The sequence below is a fragment of the Salvelinus fontinalis genome, chromosome 21 (assembly GCF_029448725.1).
Source record: "Salvelinus fontinalis isolate EN_2023a chromosome 21, ASM2944872v1, whole genome shotgun sequence".
Classification (NCBI taxonomy): domain Eukaryota; kingdom Metazoa; phylum Chordata; class Actinopteri; order Salmoniformes; family Salmonidae; genus Salvelinus; species Salvelinus fontinalis.
The window spans coordinates 33009164-33016287 of record NC_074685.1 but is presented as its reverse complement, the minus strand read 5'-3'; positions in this window follow the sequence as shown (position 1 = coordinate 33016287).

Here is a 7124-nt window from a genome sequence, read left to right as displayed (position 1 = left end):
CTCTCTCACACACACACACACACACACACACACACACACACACACACACACACACACACACACACACACACACACACACACACACACACACACACACACACACACACACACACACACACACACACACACACACACACACACACACACACACACACACACACACACACACACACACACACACACAGGTTAGCTGGTACCAGGTCTGCAGTGTTTTGGAGAGCTCCAGTGATGATGTAACGTTAACCCCAAGGAGGCATGCTTATGCTGTGACCAATCCTGTTTCATTTCATGCATATCCAAAGCATCATGTATAGCGTTGCTGAAATACTCTCAAGAGGATGTTTGCATGTATAGGTATTATATAATTAGGAACTTTTCTCTGTCTTTTAAGGCACCAGCAGACATGATTGGGAAGATAGTATCTAGGCTATAGATATAGCGCTGTGCCTTCCAGGTGGCTGCACACAATATTATGAGTCTTTGTCTCTACTAGTGCTCCAGTGTACCATGCCCATAAGATTCTGCTACTACTTTCCCTTAGTTTCTTTCTGTTTTCGGTTGTTTCCACTTCCAAGCTCCACTTCTGTTCCATGTTAAAAGTATCCGCATCCTGATAAGTAGTATACTGTAGGATGTTGTGTCTATTAGAGGCTATTAGCAGACGTGTGATCCAACAACGTATCATACTCTCAATAGCTTCAGTTACAGTGCCTAGCCCAAGCATCTAGTTATCATTGATTCTGACAGTGCTGCCATGTGGTGCCATGAGAGAATGGAGATTTAGTCAGTTTCCACCGAATAGAGGGAAAACCACATCCACAGCTGCCTGATGGTAGCGAATAGCTGTTTTATTCCATGGTGCCTGGTGTGTCTGTATTCATTCTCCGTTAAACCCCATCACAGGCGTCACAACGACTCCTCTGAGTGGCCCTGCATAGTCACTTACTCCTTCACAAATCATTACAGTCATCTAAATAGCTCAATTCATAAAACATGTTTCTTTGCACGGAATGAGAGTTTGGGTTTGTATCCTGTCCCCGTCGTTGGTTCGAATAGCGTGTTAAATTGTCTCCCTAAGAACATGGAAAAGTCTTCTTTATGGTGTTATTTATGGAGAAAATGAGAGGCTTTGAAATGCTTGTCATGTGAATTAGAATAGATGATACGATTGGATTACTGTGGAGAGGCCCAATTTGTCAGCCATTAGAGTAAAAGTCAGAGAACATACATAGAACATACGGTACGTAGAACACACTGTCCAAACTACTGGTACAGATGTAGGATCTTTATTTGATCACCCTGTTGCAGGAGAACCTTCTTGCAATACAGAAAATGTTGTAATTGTAGTGTATTAGAGATTTAAAAAAGCTTCTGAAGTTTGTAATTTCCACTTAAAAATGTCAGAATTGATTTTCCCTTACGAAATATGTATCAACCCCTACAAAAATGTCCATACATTTTGATCAAGTTTGTGGTCATACGCACAACCGTAAAAACATAGGAGCTGGGCTACTGTTAAAGCTCTCAATTCACTGCTTTATTGACAACGTTTCAATCGATTGAAACGTTGTCAATAAAGCAGTGAATTGGGAGCTTTAACATTAATTATAATCAACATAATAATTTACACATCCTATTGCTGCATGATGATTCAAATGAAGATCCTACATATGTACAGTTACTGTCAACCTACTGGTACAGTTACTTACTCTTACTGTAATAAACTACTGTGGCTGAGATTATAGCATGTTTAGATTATATATTCCGTACTCTAAAATGAACTAAACAAAACAAATTGTGGCATGTTGTCAGTGGAGGTGTATAGAATATTAACCTGTTTGCCTGTTCAACAGCCACACAGTAAAGACAGCCAGTGTGGGAAGGTGTCAGATCTGATTATGCGAGCGACAGTTGTCATAACTTTTTTCTTATTCCTCCGCTAATGTTATGTAATGTATTGTAATTCAATTAATCTGTTTTGATCTTTCTCAATAACTCCGGATTGTGATGGTGGCAGGGGTTTAACATATCAGGGATCTCTGATTTGCTTATTTTTATTCTCTCACTTTGTAACAAATGAATGTGGGACAGAAGTTTGACAAGGAGCCCATGTATATTGGTTCTTAAACAAACTTTACAAGTATGCTATTTCTCAAATTCCCTTCAATTTCCCTTCCCGCAAGTCTGTTTGGGTTAAACTCGGCTCCTTGCCTGAATGTGTTGGGACAGAAGTATGCCTGAACACACTGGAAAGTGAAATGCCCAGATTTTACATCCTGGGACTATGGATGAAAATGAATGAAGGCGACAAGTGTTATTTTCCTAGATTTTAGTAGTAAATAATAGGATTTTATTTATTCAGTTCTAGTTGAACTATATGACTATTTTAGGATGCAAAGACATGCAGTTCTAAGATTTTAAATAAAATGTATATCAGTGTATTCTGAAATCCATAGGTTGTAGATATGATAGCAGGACCATCACTCATTGAGGAATGAGAGCACTACAGGGGTATCATATTTGTGGCCAGATTTGACCCTCCTCCTCCTCACATGTAAATCCACAGCATGACAGACCTCTTAAAGCACGATGTGTGAAGTTATGTGTGAAGTTGTTTTGGAGTATTTACTTGTAAATTATTTATATGGAGGCACTGGTAAATGGTTTGGGATTCATTCAAGGCTTTTACAGTACATTTAATTTGCATTCATGGCATGATCATCTCTGCATGATCAATTCAATTTAGACTTTTTAGGACATACTAAAGCTATCTTGAGTCTTGTAATTGATAATGACAATGCTCATCTTCCTTTGTCTTGGGAATTTGAAACACTTGGTAGAAATTTGTTTGCTTTTTCTTTTCAATTGGATTAGTAATTTATATTAGAATGGCCAGGGGACAGTTTACAGATTCAGGGGAGAGAAAAAGAGCACCACTTATTCTGTCCCCAGATTCTTGTCACTTTGGCTCATTCTATGGAGTCTAGAGGTCGAACGATTATGATTTTTCAACGCCGATACCGGTACCGATTATTGGAAAACCCAAAAAAGCCGATACCGATTAATCGGCCGATATATGTATATATATATACAGTATATCACAAAAGTGAGTACACCCCTCACGTTTTTGTCAATATTTGAGTATATCTTTTCATGTGACAACACTGAAGAAATGACACTTTGCTACAATGTAAAGTAGTGAGTGTACAGCTTGTATAACAGTGCAGATTTGCTGTCCCCTCAAAATAACTCAACACACAGCCATTAATGTCTAAACCGCTGGCAACAAAAGTGAGTACACCCCTAAGTGAAAATGTCCAAATTGGGCCCAATTAGCCATTTTCCCTCCCCGGTGTCATGTGACTCGTTAGTGTTACAAGGTCTCAGGTATGAATGGGGAGCAGGTGTGTTAAATTTGTTGTCATCGCTCTCACACTCCCTCATACTGACTGGTCACTGGAAGTTCAACATGGCACCTCATGGCAAAGAACTCTCTGAGGATCTGAAAAAAAGAATTGTTGCTCTACATAAAGATGGCCTGGGCTATAAGAAGATTGCCAAGACCCTGAAACTGAGCTGCAGCACGGTGGCCAAGACCATACAGCGGTTTAACTGGACAGGTTCCACTCAGAACAGGCCTCGCCATGGTAGACCAAAGAAGTTGAGTGCACGTGCTCAGCGTCATATCCAGAGGTTGTCTTTGGGAAATAGACGTATGAGTGCAAGGGGTGGGGGGTCAGTGGCAACCTGTGGTTGAAGGGGTGGGGGGTCAGCCTGTCAGTGCTCAGACCATACACCGTACACTGCATCAAATTGGTCTGCATGGCTGTCGTCCCAGAAGGAAGCCTTTTCTAAAGATGATGCACAAGAAAGCCCGCAAACAGTTTGCTGAAGACAAGCAGACTAAGGACACGGATTACTGGAACCATGTCCTGTGGTCTGATGAGACCAAGATAAACTTATTTGGTTCAGATGGTGTCAAGCGTGTGTGGCGGCAACCAGGTGAGGAGTACAAAGACAAGTGTGCCTTGCCTACAGTTAAGCATGGTGGTGGGAATGTCATGGTATGGGGCTGCATGAGTGCTGCCGGCACTGGGGAGCTACAGTTCATTGAGGGAACCATGAATGCCAACATGTACTGTGACATACTGAAGCAGAGCAAAGGTCTCTAACATCCACCAGCTCCGTGATGTCGTCATGGAGGAGTGGAAGAGGACTCCAGTGGCAACCTGTGAAGCTCTGGTGAACTGTGGTGGCCACACAAAATATTGACACTTTGGGCCCAATTTGGACATTTTTACTTAGGGGTGTACTCACTTTTGTTGCCAGCGGTTTAGACATTAATGGCTGTGCATTGAGTTATTTTGAGGGGACAGCAAATTTACACTGTTATACAAGCTGTACACTCACTACTTTACATTGTAGCAAAGTGCCATTTCTTCAGTGTTGTCACATGAAAAGATATACTCAAATATTTACAAAAATGTGAGGGGTGTACTCACTTTTGTGATATACTGTGTATATATATATATATATATATATATATATATATATATATATTTGTAATAATGACAATTACAACAATACTGAATGAACAATGAACACTTATTTTAACTTAATATAATACATAAATAAAATCTATTTAGTCTTAAATAAATAATGAAACATGCTCAATTTGGTTTAAATAATGCAAAAACACAGAGTTGGAGAAGAAAGTAAAAGTGCAATATGTGCCGTGTAAAAAATCTAACGTTTAATTCTTTGCTCAGAACATATGTAACGGGTGTCCTCCTCCTCTTCAGATGAAGAGGAGGAGTAGGGATTGGACCAAAGTGCAGCGTGATATTTGGACATAACGAAGTTTATTAAAGTACAGACAAAAACCGAACACACTTCAACAAACTACAAAATAAGAAAACGAACGATGTAGACAGACCTGAACATGGAACTTACATAAAGACACGAAGAACTCACGAACAGGAGCAGACTACATCAAACGAATGAACAAACCGAAACAGTCCCGTGTGGTGCAACATACACAGACACAGAAGACAACCACCCACAAACAAACAGTGTGAACAGCCTACCTTTATATGGTTCTCAATCAGAGGAAAACGTCAAACACCTGTCCCTGATTGAGAACCATATAAGGCTAATTACAAACAACCTAAACATAGAAACACAAAACATAGAATGCCCACCCCAACTCACGTCCTGACCAACTAAACACATACAAAAATAACAGAAAACAGGTCAGGAACGTGACAACATATGAAAACTGGTGGTTCAATATTCCCAGTAATAAATAATAAACACAGAAATATGAGCCTTTGGTCATTAATATGGTCAAATCTGGAAACTATAATTTCAAAAACAAAACGTTTATTCTTTCAGGAAAATACAGAACCGTTCCGTATTTTATCAAACGGGTGGCAACCCTAAGTCTAAATATTGCTGTTACATTGCACAACCTTCAATGTTATGTCATAATTATGTAAAAATCTGGCAAATTACTTCGCAACGAGCCAGGCGGCCCAAACTGTTGCATATACCCTGACTCTGCCTGCAATAAACGCAAGAGAAGTGACAAAATGTCCCTAGTTAATATTGCCTGTTAACATGAATTTCTTTAAACTAAATATGCAGGTTTAAAAAAATATACTTCTGTGTATTGATTTTAAGAAGGGCATTGATGTTTATGGTTATGTACATTCGTGCAACGATTGTGCTTTTTTCGCGAATGCGCTTTTGTTAAAACATCACCTGTTTGGCGAAGTAGGCTGTGATTCGATGATAAATTAAAAGGCACCGCATTGATTATATGCAACGCAGGACAAGCTAGTTAACCTAGTAATATCATCAACCATGTGTAGTTAACTAGTGATTATGTGAAGATTGATTGTTTTTATAAGGTAAGTTTAATGCTAGCTAGCAACTTACCTTGGCTCCTTGCTGCATTCGCGTAACAGGTGGTCAGCCTGCCACTCAGTTTCCTTGTGGATTGCAATGTAATCGGCCATAATCGGCATCCAAAAATGCAGATTACCGATTGTTATGAAAACTTGAAATCGGTCAACCTCTAATGGAGTCGGTTACACAAACTTTCCAGGGAACTGTAATCACATGGTCATTATCAATTTACTAGTAATCCTTTTGGTTTGTGGTCATGAAAAGATAGTGCACTGGGTTTACAGTTATTTCACAGGATTGCAGTGCATTCTACTTGACATTCCTATGTCTAAACTATTGCAGTGCATTGCTGAGGACTTTTGACTCTCCAACAAGCTATTCATGGGAAATTAACTATTCTTTCTCTGAGGTATTTGAACACAAAATAGAAGCCATACATGAAAGATATTCCCAGAGAGTGTTTTGAGGACCCCGAGTAAGCATTGTGAAAAAGTTGTGATGGCATCGCCATGAATGTTTGTGTTCCTGGACACCTCTTTGTAAGAGGTGTCCTTTATGTTCTAGTGTAGGGCCAAGGATAAATGAATCTCAAACTGTGATTTGTGAGAACAGTGTCAAACGATTACACATTTCTTTACCATTTGCCTTGCAAACCAGTTGTATTTCATGGAATACAATAGAATGACAGTCATTCCACTTTGATTACATGCTTATAAATGTAACTTGTGAGCATATAATTGCTCTGGAATAGTCCGCCATTCCATCAGAAGCTGTTCATGGAGTACTGAAGCCTACCAGATTATGGAGAAATGTTGTACAATATGGGAGGTGTGCTTTTCTTTTGAAGAGCAGTGCTTAGGATGTGATCTATATTAGAATGAGGAGTCTTCTAGAATGGCGAACACCGTAGTCCTCTCATGTATTTTCCCACTTGGATCCCGGCATACTCCCACATCACTCTCACTGTCCCCATGTATTTACCCAGCAGGGGCTACAGGCAATGCAGTCATGTGTGAGTTGGACCCACTGCCCCCCCCTCCTCGGAGGCTGAGATGTAATTTGGCCACAGAGGACTCCCTGTTAATAATAATGTGCCAAAACTCGTCTCCCTTCCTCGTGTTGTGTAGGGGAACCTTCCTGTTTAACTAAACTCCCTGTCTGAAAGATGACACATTTATGTTCGGAAATTTAGACACCTCTAGAGAAATAGTGTG